The following is a 20,898-nucleotide window of genomic DNA, read 5'->3' as shown; positions in this document are numbered from 1 at the left end:
AACAGTTTCAGTGACGCCCCCCAATAGCAACTGAGAACCCCGCAGCTCTGCTCAGCCCCGCTCCTCTAACACTAGTGATGCGTTTGCTGCCAACAAAGCTGACGAGTGCGCTGGATAATCTCCAACCACTACGGCCCCGAACATCGGCCAGGTCACGGGTTGGTCTGATATTTGGGACCCCACCTCAATCAGTCGTATAGTTTCCAGGTTCTGTTATGAGCCAGTAAGGCTTTGCCAATCATGCGGTGCATGTTCTGGTTAGGATTTACATAACAGAGGACATATTCACTCACAGGCCCGTCGCGACAAGGCAGGCAAACCAAGCAATTGCTTGGGGCCCCGAGCTGGCCTGGGGCCCCAAGACAACGACTGGTTAAGAATAAAATGCAGCGACAAACTGGGTGAGGGCCCCATTGATAGTGAATGCAGTAAAGTGCAATGACACTGTTATCGGGATCCCCCTCAAGGGGGCCCCCCTCGCTGACAGCAGCCAGCCAACCACGCGATCTCTGCTGCCGGCAAAATACAAAACTTCCTCGGCAGTCAGGAAGCGGAATTATGCTTCAGGAAGCCAAAAAAGAAAGAAGAGAAAGGAAGAGGGGGATAAGAAAAAACAAGACAGTGGTAAGTGATAAATTACACACATAAAATAGCTCTACTTGTCTTGTACAAATGGTGCAATTTTGCAGCAGGTAGGCTAGCAGAAATATGTTTACAGTAATCCCTCCTCGATCGCGGGGTTTGCGTTCCAGAACCCCCCGCGATAGATGAAAATCCGCGAAGTACAAACCATATGTTTGTATGGTTATTTTTATATATTTTAAGCCCTTAGAAACTCTCCCACACTGTTAACATTATTAGAGCCCTCTAGACATGAAATAACACATTTTAGTCAAAAGTTTAAACTGTCCTCCATGACAAGACAGAGATGACAGTTTTTTCTCACAATTAAAAGAATGCAAATAGATCTTCTCTTTAGGAGCAGAGAATTTCAGAGGGAGAGAGAGAGCTCGCGCTCGCAAAGAAAAGCAAACAATCAAAAAATCAATACTTGTGCTTTAAAGTTTGCCTTTAGCCTCTCTGCTCACATCTCCTCCGTCAGGCGCAGACAACGTCAGAGAGAGAGAGAACGAGCGAGCGAGATTAAAGCAAACAATCCAAAAATCAATAAGTGTGTTTTTTGGAAGCACCGTGATAAAGCGGCATTTCTTAGAGGTGCGTTCGTATCCACTAGGCAAACAGCTTCTGTGCAAGCAGCCCCTCTGCTCACAGCCCTCCGTCAGGCGCAGAGAATGTCAGAGAGGGTGAGAGAGAGGCAGAGACAAGTAAACAATCAAGTTCGCGGAAGCATATCTTATAGCATTGAGGAGTTTTATTTAATATGTAATACATGTTCTGATTTGGTAGCTTCTAAGCCATCCGCCAATAGTGTCCCTTGTATGAAATCAACAGGGCAAACAAACTGAGGAAGCAAGTACCATAAATTAAAGACCCATTGTCCGAGAAATCCATGAACCAGCGAAAAATCCGTCATATGTATTTAGATATTTTACATTTAAAATCCGCGATAGAGTGAAGCCGCGAAAGTCGAAGCGCGATATAGCGAGGGATTACTGTATGTATCATACATAAATGACATGACATTGCTATAGCTTTGTAATAGGTTTTGATGAAAGTGGCATAGCATGCTATACTAACTATTCCACGTCTGTGATAATCTATTTAGGAAAACAACACAATAAATTCTGTGCATCAAACATTAGCTTGGGATGTTTTTAAGCATTGGTAGTCGACTCACAGCACTACTAAACATTTAATTATAATTTCACTGTTTGTTAACAGTAAAAAGTTTATTTATATAGCACATTTCATACACAATGGCAATTCAAAGTGCTTTACATAGAAGAAATTAAAATAATAAAAAGAAATAAGAATAATTAAAACAGTTTAGAAAAATAAAATAAAATACAGTACAGTCGGACGAACAGCTGCACAGTGCTCATTCAGTAAATGCATAGCTAAAGACTAAAGATTAATTAACTGTCAATTTACCTTCTATTAATGATTGTTTATTTGTACAGTGGTGTTTTTTGCAAATGTTCAATTGTTGAAAATGTTCAAATTTTATGCACTTTATATGCAACAGCAGTATTTGCACTCTAAACATTTTTTATTTATGCACAGTATATGCAACAGCAGTATTTGCACTGTAAACCTTTTTTATTTATATAAAGTGTGAGCGAATTTAAACTGTATGGCTATGCTGTGGTTCCTTTGCGTGCGTGCGTGCGTGTGTGCGGGGGCCTCCATGTCCATTTTGCTTGGGGCCCCCAAATTCCTTCAAACGGCCCTGTTCACTCAGGGACTGGAAACGCACGAATCAGGCAAGTTTAGAACCTGAGCCGCTTGTAAAACTCACGGGGCAGCGCTTTGGAAACACACAATAAGGAGATGCAAGACGATCATCCGTCTGTTTCCTGTTATTCTGTATCTGTGATGTTACTGGTCAAAATGATAACGGATGGTATTTGGGCGTTTGTGCCTTTACGATCTGCTGATATCTCGTCGTACTATCATGCCAAGGCCGGCCTTCAGTTTATGTTCACCATCAGTAAGTTGATTTATTTACAAAACTAGACGTGCAAAAATGAATAAGCAAAATAAACGCTGAATGTCCCCATTTACATTGGTACGACTGGATTTCTAAAATTGTTTTTAAATAAATTAACATAAAACAAAATAATATTTAGCACCGTCGTGACAAACTGATGGCCAACCTTTTATGAAACCTTGGCCCTGCTATTGGGTAAAACTATATGCGTCAACTTTGTAAAAACTGACAGGAAAAGTTTTTAATGAAATTAAACAAATTAGTAATTGGATAAAAAAAGAAAAGAAAAGAAAAAGCAGGGCCGAGAAACAAACGAATGTGTCTTTAGTTCCTCTCTGTTCTCTTCATAGCGCCTTGCTTTCTTTATTTTTCAATGACGGTTCTGTTACCGTTTGGATACACATGTCTAGAAATCATTTATTAAATCGTTAGTAATCTTTAGAAAGACGCTCTTAAAAATCCTGGTTCTTTAGATACTGAGTTGTTTGGTTCCTCATAGTGCTATTGATTGACAAACAAAAATTTCATTTTGAGGAGAGTTCCTAGCATATATAAAGTTGGTTCTTTGTGTCCTGAAAAACGTCCTGTTCAGAAAACCTGAAATCTTTAATGTATTGTTGTCTACCCAGGACACTAACAGATTAAGAAAACCTGAACTTAACCTGTGTCCTTCTAAAATAAGGAGCCATTCACAAATCTATTATTATTTATAAAGCCTGTTACAGATCTAAATAAATAAAAGTTTGTTTTTTTTTTTCTGGAACATTCACGTTGATGGTTCGTCTATGGCATCGCTCCGAAGAACCACTCCAGCAACTTTATTTTTAAGATGATTCTATTAAACATGTGTGTCTTTTCACTGGTACTGGTCTTGGTGAGGGCGGCACGGTGGCGCAGTGGATAGCGCTGCTGCCGCGCAGTTAGGAAAACCGGGTTTGCTTCTCCGGTCTTCCCTGCGTGGAGTTTGCATGCTCTCACCGTGACAGCGTGTTTTTTTTCCTTCGGGTACTCAGGTTTCCTCCCACAGTCCAAAGACATGCAGGTTAGGTGGATTTTGCGATTCTAAATTGTCCCTAGTGTGTGTGTGTGTGTGTGTGTGTGTGCGTGCCCTGCGGTGGACTGGCGCCCTGCCCAGGGTTTGTTTCCTGCCTTGCGCCCTGCGTTGGCTGGAATTGGCTCCAGCAGACCCCCGTGACCCTGTAGTTAGGATATAGCGGGTTGGATAATGGCTGGGATGGCCTTGGTGCATACAAATGTGACAAAAAAATCGATCCATTTTAAATCTCAGTAAAGCATATATTACATAATGCAGTTTTGAAGTTTAAAAAATGGCCACTGAACACGGGTTCGTAAAATTAAATAGAACGTTTGCAGACTGGCGTGTTGCGCGCACTTTAAAACACGTATTTAATTTTACAACATTATTGTTTATTCTTTATTATATGCATACTCTCTGGGTTGTTCTTCTGTATTACAACGCACACACACTCAAGGTCAGTTTCGCTCATTGCGGGCAGCATGGTGACGCAGTAATTACAGAGCTACTGCTCCCCGACTTCTGAGCGCTGAGCCCGAGTCCTGCTTCCTTGCATTGTGTTTGGAGTTTGCACGTGCATCTGGATTAACCATTAAGCAAAATAAACCCGTGTTTAGGGCATCAGGGGAAGGGGGCACCACAGAAATTTTCCATTGCCGTATTTACTTTGGACCATATGGTGCAAAACTGCAAATGGCGTAGCTGAACCAGGTTCCACAAAAATGGGCTCCCTCATTAAATTTAAAAAGTACATACATACATATAATTAAATAGTAACAATTGAGGAAATGCTGGATGTTTTAATCTCTACTAAGAGAAGCAGATGTGTTGCGTAAGATATAGTTTTGAGGATCTGATCAAAGACCTTGCAATTAGAAAAAGTAAGAGAAAACTTTTAAAATATAAATAAAGTTGAAGTATACAAAAATAAACAATATTTTTCTTATAAGTTTTGTTTCATTTAGAAAAATAACATTCTATTTTACGGTTATTATTGTTTATTTTTTGAATCAGTTATATGGGGCTTTGAAATATTGTTTAGGGCCTTTAAAGGTCTTAATCCGGCTCTGTCTGCATACCTTCTCAACGTCTCTCCGCCTTTCCTTTACATTTCAACGTGGGGGTTTTAAGATAAACGACGCTTTGCTTTGAAACCCATGAAATCGATCGTGGGATTGAGTGTGAGCGTGTCCGATGAATGATAAAGTAGTTATCTTGGCTTGTGTTCAAGTTCTCCGCGGTACTATATGAATACATCCATAAATAAAAACATTTGCATCTTTTCAGATTTCTTTGGTGTTGAAGGCTGTCAACGAAATAACTGGAAAATAAAATGTAACCAACGCGTAACTCGGGAAAAGTCATCAATCCTACTGGTTTATAATTTTGACTTGGCTCTCACCTTCTCCGCCTGGCATTCTTTGAGTTGCTCAAGGGATTTTCTCAGATTCTCCATCGCTTTGTCCAGCGCCTCTCTGCACTGGCTAATCTGCTCTTGAAGATGTTGTGTTTCTTTCGACCAGTCGTCGAGAGCCTGTTGCAGCTCATTTTGACATTCTCTCAGTTTCGCGGCTTTATCTGACGTTACATTTATCGCCAAGAAAGTAGTGCTCAAAACTGACCAGAGCAGTAGAATTATCAGGACGATGATTGCGATAATATTCAATTTGCTTAGCGAAACAACTTTCCCACTTTGCGGACGTCTCTCCAAAAGACGATACGACTCCATATCGGCAGTGTCTGTGCTATGAGCACTAAGAGGAGAAACGAAAATGAAACCTAAAATGTGTCTGCTCATGAATGATCGGTAGATAAAGATTTAACTCTCAATTGAGCGGCAGGGAATCTCAATTATGCGACTGATCGGTTTAAAGAACTCTGGCCGACAAAGCAGTGTGAAGGCTAACCCCGTTATACCCCAAATTTAGAAGACTTTCGCTTTACACAGAATTTCTACATTACATTGAGCCTGTATGAGTGTTCGAGATTGCGTGTAAATGTGCTCTGCTGCGTTAATGTCGACATCACAAGAGCAGGGCTATTCAATTACAAATTCAGTTCGGTCAGATTTTCAAACCCAAAAATTTAGCAGGGCCAGAAATTTTCAGCGGCTAGTAGGCAGCAGGTAATAACAAATTTTAAACCAACAGGAATATTTTGAAAAACAAGTAACGTTTAGTCATTGTTTCACTTTAAAATTTGATCTCATGTGACACTGGCATCTCAAAAAGTGCATAACGCTATAACGGAACAAAATCTGAGGTAGAAGCAATACTTTTTTCCACTTTTAAAATAAAAAAGTGAACATTTTGGTTATATAAAACTCAGGCACATCTCAATAAAAACAAAATAGTGCACGGTAGCAAAAACATTTGCATCCATTTTTAAACAAACATTTTGCTCACATCTGACCCAGGCACATCTCAAACTTTTAACAGAATAAAAAAAGAACAATCAATGCTATCAAAACTATTAGTGCACAAATCCATAACAAGTGATATCAGTAAATAACACACAGCATGAATACAACGTCTACTGCACTGAGGGACCGTAGGTTCGTATTAAATCATCACACGTGTGATTAGCAGCGCCTCTTCTGTAAACCAAAAAGTGGCTTAACGCTTAGGTTGCGTTTGGATCAAGTTTGACATACTCTGAAGGTATACAGAGGCCCAGAGTCCAAGAGCTACATCTTTTGTTTATTTACTGAAAAAAACATAATGTTTAAATTTTGAAACTGACAAATCATCAAGTGTACTTGCATACGTCCATTTTATTTCTCTCGGGAGGCACGGTGGCGCAGTGGTAGCGCTGCTGCCTCGCAGTTAGGAGACCCGGGTTCGCATATTCTTCTCGTGTCTGCGTGGGTTTCCTCCCACAGTCCAAAGACATGCAGGTTAGGTGGATTGGCAATTCTGAATTGGCCCTAGTGTGTGCTTGGTGTGTTTGTGTGTGTCCTGTGGTGGGTTGGCACCCTGCCCGGGATTGGTTCCTGCCTTGTGATGGATGAAGTTTTCTCTCACTTTTTCTAATTGCAAAATCGTTTAATCAGATCCTCAAAGCTAATCTTACGTAACACATTTGCTTCTAAATTTAGTAGAGATAAGTCATCCAGCCTGCCTCTGTTGTTATTATTTTATAAACATACTGTATATAAAATACTAGCAGAATACCCGCGCTTCGCAGCGGAGAAGTAGTGTTTTAAAGAAGGTACGAAAAAGAAAGGAAAAATTTTAAAAATAACGTAACATGATTGTTAATGTAATTGTTTTGTCATTGATATGAGTGTTGTTCTCATATCTATCTATCTATCTATCTATATATATATATATATATATATATATATATATATATATATATCTATATATATATATACCTCTATCTATCTATCTATATATATCTCTATCTATCTATATATATATATAGCAGAATACCCGCGCTTCGCAGCGGAGAAGTAGTGTGTTAAAGAAGGTACGGAAAAGAAAAGGAAAAATTTTAAAACTAACGTAACATGGTTGTTAATGTAATTGTTTTGTCATTGATATGAGTGTTGTTCTCATATCTATCTATATATATATTTCTCTATCTATCTATCTATATATATATATATACCCGCTCTTGGCAGCGGAGAAGTAGTGTGTTAAAGAAGGAAAGAGAAAGAAAAGGAAACATTTTAAAAATAATGTAACATGATTGTCAAAGTAATTGTTTTGTGTATTTGACGGCAGCGTCACGAAGTTGTTTTCGGTAGCTGCATCAGAAAATGTACCACAACGTCTGACACGCCTCCTTTTTACTGTTTTCTCACAGCTTGGATTGCTGCTGTCATATACACACACACACACACACACACATATACATACATACATACATATATATATATATATATATATATACATATATATATATATATATATACACACATACATATCTTCATATCTACATATCTATATACATATCTACATATACACATATATATATACATACATACCTATCTACATCATATATACACACACATACATACATACACACACACAAATTATATATATGTGTGTATGTATGTATGTATGTATGTGTGTGTATATATATACACATACATATACTTGTGTGTATGTTTGTATGTGTCTATATGTGTGTGTATAGGTTTGGTCACTGAGTGCAAGGGAAAAATAATAAATTATAGTCTATAAGTTATTAAACAGTAAAACATTAACGTTTTAAGAAGTACAGGTACATTGAAATTACATTTTCTATGTGAACATTCAAATTTGTGCCTCTGGTAATGTGCCTTACCAGCATTTAAAGAAAATTAGTTTTGTGTCCTCTGAAGTGTTAAGAGAGAAAGGCTTTGGTTTGGGATAAAAGGAAAAAAGGTGTAAAGAAAGGAAAGTTGCCTTTTCTTTTATATAGTATAAAAAATACCAGCCATGCAGAGAGAAGTAGTGTGTTAAAGAAGCAATGAAAAGAAAAGGAAACATTTTGAAAATAACGTAACCTGATTGTCAATGTAATTGTTTTGTCACTGTTGTGAGTGTTGAGTGTTGTTGTCATATATATATATATATATATATATATATATATATATATATATATATATATATATTTACACACACACACATAAACATATATATATACATATCTATACATATACACATATATGCATACATATATATATCTACATATATACACACACATATATACACACACATACATACATACACACACATATATACACAGAAATACATATATATATATATATATATACATACATACACACACACATATATAAGCATATATATACATATACATACATATCTACATATATACACACACAGCTATTTCATATCAGTGCAATACGCTGTTTGTTAAAACGGTTGACTCCCGCTCTTACGTGCAATAACAAATCAAATCATTCAGTTGTCTTTGCTCATGTGTCATTTTAGAGCTGGACGCCTGGCATCTTTTTTTGGCCACAAGTTCGTTTCTGTTTGGTGTGAGGTTCTGTGTTGTGGAGATTCTCAGGATGGATTGCAGGTGCTCATCAGTGAGGCGACTCCTGTGTGCTGTTTTGTTAGTCTTTATCACTGAGAAGAGCTTCTCACACAGATATGTGCTACCAAACATGCACAAGGTTCGAGCCGCATGTAGACGGACTTTTTTTGTTCTTCAAAGTCACCAAAGCGCCGTGCAAACTCAGTGCGCAATAACTCTAGCTTCGCAATAACTTGCAGCATCATAAGGTAGACTTGATTAACGTGGTAAGTGTTCGGCAAGGCAGCTGAAGCGCTGCATTATGGGATCTGTAGTTTATTGTGTTACCAGCGCTTCATATACCCGGGCTTTAATAACAATAATACAGTATATAAAATGATCTCGGGCGGATATAATTACACGCCGGGCGGATGTGGCCCGCGCCCTTGAGTTTGACACATATGGACTAAATAGAACTTGAAAAGATATATTTTTTCAAATGTGATCGCGCAATTCAGATAGAGTTGACGCGCACTACAGCCTGCATGCCTCAATGAGTCATCCTCCCCTCGCTCTTACTTTTTACCGTTCATCTAATGAATACACTGAGTATGGCTTTACCAAAACAATCATTGATGGCGAATAAAGTATCCATTATTCGAGTATGTAGAGCGGGATATATATTGTAGCGTTCTGTTCTTTATTGTAGAGTTCTGTTTTGCAGTTTGTGTTCTGTGATTTGCATCCCTCAGTTATTTATTCTGTTGTCCCTGTTATTTCTCATGTAATAGAGTGGAAGGTAAAGGAGGTTCCGGAGGGATGGATGGGGGGGAGCGCTGGTTTGGAACGAGGAGGGTGGAGACAGGAGAAGTTCGGTCATGTCGCTCTCGCTGTGAGTTTGTTTTTTTTGAGTTCTGCCTGTTCGGCGTGGTTGCGGCCAACAGCAACCGTTTTTTATTTAATAAAGAAAGGACTAACCAAGTGACCGTCTCGCATAGTCATTACGTCTGGGAAGACGCTACACTGGTGTCAGAAGTAAACACCGGCGGATTGTGCTCGGCTTTCGGGTGAGCTATCTAGCAGCTTCCAGCTAACCCTGCTATCACCGTGAGCAGCATGGCCGCACAGCGGGACAACGCAGGCGCTCGACCAAAAGTCAAGGAGGAGGTGGAGTACGGTGATAACGCTGATACACCGGGACGTAGGATAGACGCTCTCTGTGATACGGAGCACGTAGCTCGCCTGAGGCAGACGGCCAGGAAGCTAGCTGCTGACGCCGGATTCAGCGCGGGGTTGGCGGGGGACGGCGCTGGCGCGCAAATACTCACCAGGAAGGAGGGAAGCGAGCGGAAACAGAAATGGCGGCCCCTATTTGTCCAGCCGCAGATGAAAACGCCAAAATATTCTGGTAAGACTGACTGGGAGGCCTTTTATGCCCAATTTGAACTGCTGGCGAAGGCTGCGGGCTGGTCCGAAGACTTCAAAGCACTTCAGCTGGCTCTGTGCCTCACGGATGATGCCTCGTGCTGTCTGCTGTTACTTAGCCCAGAAGAACGGGGTGACTATGAGGCCTTAGTTGGGGCCTTGCAGCGGCGGTTTGGACAATTTAATCAGCCCGCTGTCCTGCGCTCTGAACTGGCTAATAGACAGAGACTGACAGGGGAGCCGCTCCGCGTTTTGGCTGCGGAGATTGAAACGCTGACGAGGAGGGCTTACTCGCACATGCCAGCCGTGGTGCAGAGCGAGCTTGCAAGGGACCAATTCATCCGGGCTCTGTCCCGAGGGATCTGGGGTACAGACGCAGCTGGCCCACCCTCGCACGCTGCAGAACGCTTTAGAGATAGCGCTGGAGAGGGAGCTGGTGGGAGCTACGGTTGAGACTGATGCCTTCACCTGTAGCCCTGTTGCAAGGGCCGTGGGTAGCGAAATTCAAGGACCAGAGAGGCCGGCGTGGGACAGAGATGATTCGAGCTGTGTCACTCCAGCCCCCGCAGAGCGGCCGACCTCGCCGCGGAGATCTTGTCTGCTGGGTGTGCGGCCAGGGCGGCCACATCAGCGTGCGGTGCCCAAAGCGTGCTGACCGACAGGGAAACGGCCCAGGGTCTGCGTAGAAGGGACGGCGAGACCCCTACTCATCCGTCCCACCGTGGGTCCGTCGGGGGATAGAGCCCACTTGCAAAGCCGGGAAAGTATGGCTCAGCTTTCCCCAGAAGCAGACGACGGCGCGGAATGGATCAGGGTCGTCGGCTGGACTCATGTTGGGGACTTCTGCCATGTCCCTATCACCCTGAAGGGGGTGCTCTGTGTAGCTCTAATAGATACGGGCTCCACTGCCACGCTCCTCAGACCCGACATGGTTCCAGCAGGGACGCAGTTGGAAGCCACATCCGTCAAGCTTCGAACTGTGACGGGGGAGTTAACTCCCATGCTGGGGCGGGGGCTGGTGAACATCCGGGTAGGTGGCCTAGTAGTGGACTTTAAGGTGTGGGTTGCAGCTGTACAGGATGAGTGCATATTAGGCCTAGACTTTCTAAGGGCAGCTCGGTGTGTACTGGACTTGGGGAAAAACACACTACAGTTCCCGGGGGGTCCCATGGTGCAGATGGTCCAACCTGCGCAGTCCCAAAGCTCACCTCCAGCGGCATCGAAGCAGCGGGGACCCATCAGATGGAGGACTTACCCCTGCAGGTGGACCCGCCTGTCCCGTGCACCCTGTCATCCACACCAGGGAGATGTACAGCCACAGTCCTTGGTCCACCAGCCGGTGTCGGGGGAGGCTGACAGGTTGACGGCGGTGAAAGAGATCTGGAGGCGCAGCTGTGATGGCCTGCAACCCGAGCAACAAGAGCAGCTGTGGCAGGTGTTGTGGGAATTCAAGGACATCTTCGCACTCTCAGAAGAGACCGGCCTGACACACCTGGTCCACCATGAGATCGACACAGGGGACGCGCCGATCAAGACACGCCCCCGCCGCCTCCCCCTGGCACATCAGGAGGCCGCTGACACGGCGATTGAGGAAATGCTCAACGCAGGGATCATTGAGCCGTCCAATAGCCCGTGGGCTTCGGGGGTTGTGATGGTCCACAAAAAGAAGAGTCAGAAAATGAGGTTCTGCGTAGACTACAGGCCTCTGAACAGTGTGACTAAAAAAGACTCGTACCCGCTACCCCGCATAGATGAGTCCTTGGATCTGGTGTCGGGGTCATCGTGGTTCTCCTCATTAGACCTACGCAGCGGTTATTGGCAGGTCCCACTCAGCCCAGAGGCCCGTCCAAGACCGCTTTCTGCACCGGGCGGGGTTGTGGCAGTTCAAGGTCCTCAGCTTTGGCCTTTGTAACGCCCAGCCACATTTGAGCGGCTAATGGAAAGGGTCCTGGATGCCATCCCCGCCAAGAATGCTTGGTTTATTTGGACGATATTCTTGTGCATGGGGGCTCCTTCGAGGCGGCACTGGGTTCGCTGAGGAGAGTCCTACAGAGGATAGCAGCAGCAGGACTGAAGCTGCACCCAGAAAAGTGCTGCTTCATGAGGAAGGAACTGGAATTTTTGGGACACAGGATCGGGGTGAGGGAATCAGCACTTTGGAGGACAAGGTCCGATCGGTAAGGACTGGTCGGCGCCTACCAGCATCAAGGACTTGAAGAGCTTCCTTGGGCTGGCCTCCTATTACAGGCGGTTCGTCAGGGGTTCTCCTGTATAGCTGCACCCTGTTCCGCCTGCAGGGAAAGGGCTGTGACTTTGTGTGGACACCAGAGTGCGAGCAGGCCTTCAGCTCCTTGAAGATGGCACTGACAAACGCTCCGATCCTCACCCCCCCCGACCCCAGTCGGCCGTTCATCCTTGACACGGATGCCAGTGGTGTTGGGATGGGGGCGGTGCTGAGCCAAGTAGGGGAGGAAGGGGAAAAAGTAGTGGCCTATTTTAGCAGGACTTTCAACAAAGCTGAGCGGCGCTATTGCGTGACCCGCAGGGAGCTCCTTGCAGTTGTTAAGGCCATAGGACATTTCAGGTACTACCTGTGCGGCCTCCCTTTCACCGTCCGCTCCGACCACTCTGCCCTACAGTGGCTGATGTCCTTTAAAGACCCAGAGGGCCAGATAGCCCGCTGGCTTGAGGAGCTGGCATCGTATTCCTTCACAGTGGAGCACAGGGCGGGAACCCGGCACACTAATGCTGACGCCATGTCCCGACGCCTTGTGTGCATGCGGGCTGCAAGTACTGTGAGAAGAGAGAGGCCAGGGAGGCCGAGATCAAGGGGGAGGAGGAGCAAGATGCTACATGTGAGGGGGGTGGACCGGTTTGCAGGTTGACTCAAATGTTGGACCAAACAGAGTGGAGAGCTCAACAAGGGCTAGACGCTGATCTACAGCCGGTGCTACGCTGGGTGGAGGCAGGCCGCAAACCACAGTGGGAGGAGGTGGCAGGGTGTTCTCCTGCCTCCAAAGGACTATTTGAGAAATTTGATGCCCTTAGGGTAGAGAACGGGTACTGCAGAGGGCCTGGAAGGAGCCGGCCACTGGAGAGGAGAGGTGGCAGGTGGTGGTTCCCCGGGCCCTGAGGGACTATATCCTCCAGGCATGCCATGGTGCCACAGGGACTGGTCACTTTGGGGTGGCAAAGACTCTCCGTCGCATCAGGCAAGGGTTTTACTGGGGTCAGGTCAGGAGGGACGTGGAAGACTTCTGCCGTCGCTGTGACCTCTGCACAGCGCACAAGGGTCCCCTCATCAGTCCCGTGCGAACTTCAGCAGATGGCAGTGGGAGCCCGATGGAGAGAGTGCGGTGGACATAGTGGGCCCGTTCCCTGTACAGATAAGGGGAACCGTTATATCCTTGTTGCAATGGACTACTTTACCAAGTGGCCAGAGGCGTATGCCATTCCAGACCAGGAGGCAGAGACCGTGGCTGATGCCCTGGTGGAGGGCATGTTTGCAAGGTTTGGAGCCGCAGAGACCATCCACAGTGACCAGGGAAGGAACTTTGAGTCGGCTGTGTTTTCAGCCATGTGCGCGCCTGGGCATGCGGAAGACCCGGACCACACCATTGCACCCCAGAGCGGCGGCTTGGTTGAACGCTTCAATCGAACCCTGGTGAAACAGTTAGCCATCCTCACGGCAGAGCACCAGCGCGACTGGGACACTCCCCTCCCCCTCGTCTTATTGGCCTACAGGTCTGCGGTACAGGACTCCACCCTATGCACACCAGCCCTGCTCATGTTGGGACGAGAACTGCGCACACCACGGAGATGACCTTTGGGAGACCCCTGACGTGCCGCTGTTCCGCCAGGGCCGGAATATGCTAGCAAGCTCCAGCACAGAATGGATTCAGCTCATGCCTTTGCCCGTGACCAGCTACAAAAAGCGGGCATAAGACAGAAGAGGTGTTATGACATGCGGGCTAAAGGTCATTACTTCCAGGCTGGGAATCTGGTCTGGGTCTATAGCCCGAAAAAAAAGAAGGGTCTCTGTCCTAAGTTGGACTGCCACTGGGTGGGCCCTTGTAGAGTGCTTGAAAGACTGGGAGAGGTGGTTTATAGAGTCCAGCTCCCTCCTAGGGGAAGGCGGGTGGCCCTCCACAGGGACAGGTTGGCACCCTACAGGGGCACTGGTCAGCCTCAACAGAGCCCTAGGCGGCCCATGCCCTCTCAAAGGGACCGGGTGGCCACCACCCCCTTCCCAGCTGCTATTCCATCTGCTGACCCTTTGACTTCCCCCCCTGCGCTGCACCCTCCTGCTGCGGGACCACAGGCACAGCCACCTGCGTTCACACCCTGCAGGCCTCGGAGACTGAGAAGACCCCCCGGGCACCTCAGGGACTTTTAGTGGGGAGGGAGCAGTGTAGCGTTCTGTTCTTTATTGTAGAGTTCTGTTTTGCAGTTTGTGTTCTGTGATTTGCATCCCTCAGTTATTTATTCTGTTGTCCCTGTTATTTCTCATGTAATAGAGTGGAAGGTAAAGGAGGTTCTGGAGGGATGGGGGGGTGGAGCCGAGGCGGGGAGCGCTGGTTTGGAACGAGGAGGGTGGAGACAGGAGAAGTTCGGTCATGTCGCTCTCGCTGTGAGTTTGTTTTTTTTGAGTTCTGCCTGTTCGGCGTGGTTGCGGCCAACAGCAACCGTTTTTTATTTAATAAAGAAAGGACTAACCAAGTGACCGTCTCGCATCGTCATTACGTCTGGGAAGACGCTACAATATATATACATATATATACCCGCGTATCGCAGCGGAGAAGTAGTGTGTTAAAAAAGGTAGAAAAAGAAAAGGGAACATTTTAAAAATAACGTAACATGACTTTCAATATACAGTATTTGTTTTGTGAGTGTTACTGAGTGTTGCTGTCATCAAGGATTTGATTATCATTATTTCTTTCAATCAGGTTCGTATTTGTAGGATGTGTTGTGTTCAAGTTACATTCCGTGTTTGTCAATCGTTGTAAAGATGACAGGTTTCATTCATCGATTCGTTTCTTACTGCATCAATAAACAGCTCGTCTTCTTCTTTATCTGAGACCTGACACACTGCATGCACGGGTTTTTTTTACACTGTCTTCCTTTAGCGGGACATTGACTTTTTCCACCGTGTGCTTTGTTTCCACAGTAGTTGCATTTATGAATATGCTTATCAGACGCTTCATATTTTTTGCTGCCTTTTCAATTGTGTAATTCGGTTTTTGTTCAGCGCTCTTTGGAACTGTTGCTTTTATCTGTGCACTGCGTCAGTTCATGTGAGCCACTCGGTGTACTTGCATCGAAGGTTCCCAGCTGTGCTGGTGCCATCTCGTGCTATGTCCATAGCTTTATTTAATGTTACCTTAGTCCTGGCACTTAAAACTTTCTCTCGCAGTTTCGCTGAGTTTGTGCCGAACACCACGCTGACCATCTCATCTTCCTCTGCATAAGCACAGTCCTTAACCCGTGAATATTTAGTGGGAGTTTGCTATTGGATTGCGCTGACGGACGGCCTTATATGGGCAGGCACTAAATTACAAACGCCAGCGGCAGCCTGTCTATAAACTTAATTTAAAGTGTAGGTTTACATCGTGCTTTGTTTCCGAAGTAGCAGAACTCATCAATATGGTTGTATATGTCACTCGCTTGCTTCTTATTGTTTCGCTGCCTTCTCATTTATATGTTTTCTTCAGCGCTTTTTTGAGGTCTTCCTGATTTTCTATGTGCTGCGTGATTACGTGGGAGGCGTGATTATGTCACACGAAACTCCGCCCCCATGGCGTTGAAGCTCATCTCCATTACAGTAAATGGAGAAAAACTGCTTCCAGTTATGACCATTACGCGTAGAATTTCGATATAAAACCTGCCCAACTTTTGTAAGGAAGCTGTAAGGAATGAACCTGCCAAATTTCAGCCTTCCACCCACACGGGAAGTTGGAGAATTAGTGATGAGTCAGTGAGTGAGTCAGTGAGTGAGTGAGTGAGTGAGTGAGTGAGGGCTTTGCCTTTTATTAGTATAGATAAATATAGAACTATTCGTTGCGCAATACGATTTTGTTCTGTTTGTCTTTGAAATTAACACGCAAATACTATTTAAACTTACACTTTTACTGTAAAACTTCAGTCAAAACAATTTTTTGAATTAAATTCTAATGGGAAACTGTTAACGTTTTAATACGAATGGCATATCAGCATTTCCTTTGTTGTCTAATGTTATGTGCGGAGGATGTACTACACTAACTTTCTTGTCGCCTATTAAAATTTTACATGTCAGAATTGTTTGACAAATTTTGAATACAGCTAATCTTGTCCTATTGCATAACCCATCACTCATACATAAATTTCACATCATTATGATATTTCTTTCTACAGAAATTCAGCTGGTGGAAGACCGGATGGTGTTAACTATTGTAGATGTTTTTCGGGATATTGTAAGTTGACATTTTCATCTTCTGCACCATCACCACCAACTGCTTTAGCATAGTCTATTGATACACATTTAACCAATTTGCCGTGTAACTGATCGACAATCTTTCAGTTAATTCATTTGACTTTATCATTTCTTGGTGCTAGGATTGCCCGTGTACTCATTTCTTCTGTTGCTAACCCTTCCTGATGAATTCAAGGAATAATACTTCAATAATACTTCAATAAGATTTGGACATAATACTTCTCCTTTAATTGGGAACTTACAGTGAAAAAAAAACGTAAAAATTTATAAGAGCTGAGAAAGCAGGAACTGTGTCTGTCAAAAGCACTCACACCAATGAGAAGTGAGAGGATTGTGGGCATGTTTGAATATGGTGGCAGGGCGGGACTTAAAAAATGTTATAGTCCAAGTCTCGTCTCGTCACAGGATTTTTTTTTTTTTTCTCGCCTCGATTACTGCAACTCGCTGTATTCTGGGATTAACAAATCTCTGATACGCAAGTTACAGTTGGTCCAGAATGCTGCTGCTCGATTTCTGGTTAGGGCAAGAAAGTATGACTCTGTTTCTCCCATTTTAGCTTCTTTACACTGGCTGCCTGTCAGTTTTCGAATTGATTTTAAAATCTTGTTGCTAGTTTTTAAATCTTTACATGGGTTTGCTCCTGCCTATTTATCCGAATTGTGTGTTTTACACCATCCATCCAGAGTGCTTAGATCTTCTGGTCACTTTTCTCTTGTTGTCCCTCGTACCAAGTGAAAAACTAAAGGGGACAGGGCTTGTGCATCTGCTGCTCCTCGCCTGTGGAACTCTTTACCTCATCACATAAAGGAGTCGTCTAAAACTGAACTGTTCAAAACAAGACTAAAGACTCATTTCTATTCACTTGTATTCCGTGACCTTCATTAATACTGATGGTTTCCTTTTTGTGATTATATAACATTACTTCTATTTATTGTGTATTTTATTTTATATTCATATATTTTGTTTCTATTTATGTTATTTTGTCGCTTTCTTTTATTCTATTATTGTAAAGCACTTTGGCCGCAGCATTCCTATGTTGTTTTAAATGTGCTATATAAATAAATTGACATATATATATATATATATATATATATATATATATATATATATTCACAGTGCATCACTTTTTCCACATTTTGTTATGTTACAGCCTTATTCCAAAATGGTTTAAATTCATTTTTTCCCCCTGAATTCTACACACAACACCCCATAATGACAATGTGAAAAAAGTTTGCTTGAGGTTTTTGCACGTTTATTAAAAATAAAAAAACTGAGAAATCACATGTACATAACTATTCACAGCCTCAAGTCTTTTTGAATATGATGCCACAAGCTTGGCACACCTATCCTTGGCCAGTTTCGCCCATTCCTCTTTGCAGCACCTCTCAAGCTCCATCTGGTTGGATGGGAAGCGTCGGTGCACAGCCATTTTAAGATCTCTCCAGAGATGTTCAATCAGATTCAAGTCTGGGCTCTGGCTGGGCCACTCAAGGACATTCACAGAGTTGAAGCCACACCTTTGATATCTTGGCTGTGTGCTTAGGGTCGTTGTCCTGCTGAAAGATGAACCGTCGCCCCAGTCTGAGGTCAAGAGCGCTCTGGAGCAGGTTTTCATCCAGGATGTCTCTGTACATTGCTGCAGTCATCTTTCCCTTTATTCTGACTAGTCTCCCAGTTCCTGCCGCTGAAAAACATCCCCACAGCATGATGCTGCCACCACCACGCTTCACTGTAGGTATGGTATTGGCCTGGTGGTGAGCGGTGCCTGGTTTCCTCTAAACGTGATCCCTGGCATTCACACCAAAGAGTTCAATCTTTGTCTCATCAGACCAGAGAATTTTGTTTCTCAGTCCTTCAGGTGCCTTTTGGCAAACTCCAGGCGGGCTGCCATGTGCCTTTTACTAAGGAGTGGCTTCCGTCTGGCTACTCTACCTATACAGGCCTGATTGGTGGATTGCTGCAGAGATGGTTGTCCTTCTGGAAGGTTCTCCTCTCTCCACAGAAGACCTCTGGAGCTCTGACAGAATGACCATCAGGTTCTTGGTCACCTCCCTGACTAAGGCCCTTCTCCCCCAATCGCTCAGTTTAGATGGCCGGCCAGGTCTAGGAAGAGTCCTGGTGGTTTCGAACTTCTTCCACTTACAGATGATGGAGGCCACTGTGCTCATTGGGACCTTCAAAGCAGCAGAAATTTTTCTGTAACCTTCCCCAGATTTGTGCCTTGAGACAATTCCTTTGACTTCATGCATGGTTTGTGCTCTGACATGAACTGTCAACTGTGGGACCTTATATAGACAGGTGTGTGCCTCTCCAAATCATGTCCAATCAACTGAATTTACCACAGGTGGACTCCAATTAAGCTGCAGAAACATCTCAAGGATGATCAGGGGAAACAGGATGCACCTGAGCTCAATTTTGAGCTTCATGGCAAAGGCTGTGAATGCTTATGTACATGTGATTTCTCAATTTTTTTATTTTTAATAAATTTGTAAAAATCTCAAGTAAACTTTTTTTACATTGTCATTATGGGGTGTTGTGTGTAGAATTCTGAGGAAAAAAAATGAATTTAATCCATTTTGGAATAAGGCTGTAACATTATAAAATGTTGAAAAAGTGATGTGCTGTGAATACTTTCTAGATGCACTATATATATATATATATATAGTTACACACATGTGCTTAGGAGGCAGCCAAAGGGTCCAAATGAGAGTGAAAGTAATATAGAGAGAGGGTTGCAAAGAATTACTAACGTCTTTTTCCTTTCTTCAACAGACCACAATGCACTTACCTCTAAGATGACATCACTTCTGTCCTCATCCAATAACACCACTTCCTGTCTCCAGTCGATGACGTCATGTCCGTCACATCTTTGACAACCTCATTTCCACTTCTTCTTTTTTAGGCTGTTTCCTTCCTGTCTTTCATGATGTATATGAACCACCATCGCTGTAACACTTTGTCGAATGTAAACCTTGCATATGACCAGAAGATCAGTCCGAATTTCTTACTCTCTACCTGGAGATTATACTGGGAAGCTTCCCCGACACTTTATGTTTGTCTCTGTATTTTATTTTTGTGACAATATATATTTTTTCATTTAATGTGGGAGCCCCTTTTTGTGGAGCCTGGTTCAGCTGCACCATTTGATTTTTTGTACCATATGTCCCGTGGTAAATCCGACAATGAAAAACTTCTGTGGTCCCCCCCCCCTTCCCTTAACGCCTTAAGCACATGCTTTTTTTGCTTAATGGTTAATCCAGCTGTGCGGATTGCTAAATATCACATTTTTAAACCAATGCAATGCCTCATCATGGCGGTGCTCAAAGTAGGGGTGGTGATTTTGAACCACTAAAACAAATGGTGGCATCATTAACCTGGTCCGACAGACAGTAAAAAACCTTTCTCCAACATGAGATGATGCACTGGCATTTGAAGACATCAATGGACGAATGGTAAACGTGAATGATACCCAGACACTGGTGCTGTGTGTGCTGTCTGTTGTTCAGTTATGATGACAGTGTAGGAGCCGATGCAAGGCTGAAAGGTTTGGCTGCTACAGTTGTGAAAATATGAACTGCTGTAACACTAGATGGCGCTATACCAGCGCTTAACCCGACACACAGACACTGACAACATGTTTTAAAAGCACCAAGCAGTTCTTTAACTCCTTTCTTTAAATAAATCAATATATTGATTATATATCAATAATAAAAGCATCTCCACCACAATAAACACATAAACACAACAATATTTAATTCCTGAAGTCTCTCCTCCACACCTCCCAGCAAGCTCTGTCCTCTACCTCCCAACTCTGACTCGCTTGCTAGGTCTTCAGTAATCCTTTATATAGTCCTTGACCGGGAGGTGCTTCTGTTCTTCCATCCTCATGACTTGTCAGCACTTTGGGGTCAGATGGAGGACTTGAGGTTTTCTTCAGTCCGGAAGTACTTTGGGCTTCCAATCCTGTTACTTGGGAGTACTTCTGGGCTATACAGAAAATAAAGATCCCCAGATCTTCCTGCAGCATCTCCTGGTGGCACCCATGGTACTAAGCAAGGGTGTGATGCAGAACTACAGATTCCATGATGCCTTGCGGGAATCCAGGGCACCGCTTTCCTGCAGGGAAGTCGCCATCTGGCATCTTGGGGGAAGCAGTGCCCCTTAGTAGCTGCCTTCCTTTGTCCTTCTCTTCTTTGGGCATCCTGGCCAGGTTGAGCAGCCGGCCGTCCGCCACACTGCAAAATTTGCATCCAAGGTAAATGATGTGTCACACCCCGTCAAAATGATCGGAAAAGGACACACGTTAAATGAGCTGATAACAAAGAGCCACAGGAGGTGAAGATTTCAGTACTCAACACACCCAAATCAACAAATCTGCTTAATGAC

General features: G+C 44.0%; 1 long non-coding RNA gene across 2 annotated transcripts; it reads left to right on the top strand.

The window, feature by feature from the left end:
- The first annotated feature begins 587 nt into the window (after positions 1-587).
- Positions 588-19,563, top strand: LOC120537583. Of its 2 annotated transcripts, none has more exons than XR_005635352.1 (2): positions 588-624; positions 19,285-19,563. It is a non-coding gene; the product is annotated as an uncharacterized LOC120537583 (long non-coding RNA). The 2 variants fall into 2 exon arrangements; XR_005635353.1 differs by lacking the exon at positions 588-624 and adding an exon at positions 2,391-2,611.
- The last annotated feature ends 1,335 nt before the right edge of the window (positions 19,564-20,898 follow it).

Source organism: Polypterus senegalus, chromosome 10, assembly GCF_016835505.1.
Source record: "Polypterus senegalus isolate Bchr_013 chromosome 10, ASM1683550v1, whole genome shotgun sequence".
NCBI classification, from domain to species: domain Eukaryota; kingdom Metazoa; phylum Chordata; class Cladistia; order Polypteriformes; family Polypteridae; genus Polypterus; species Polypterus senegalus.
This window is presented reverse-complemented; position numbering and strand designations above follow the sequence as displayed.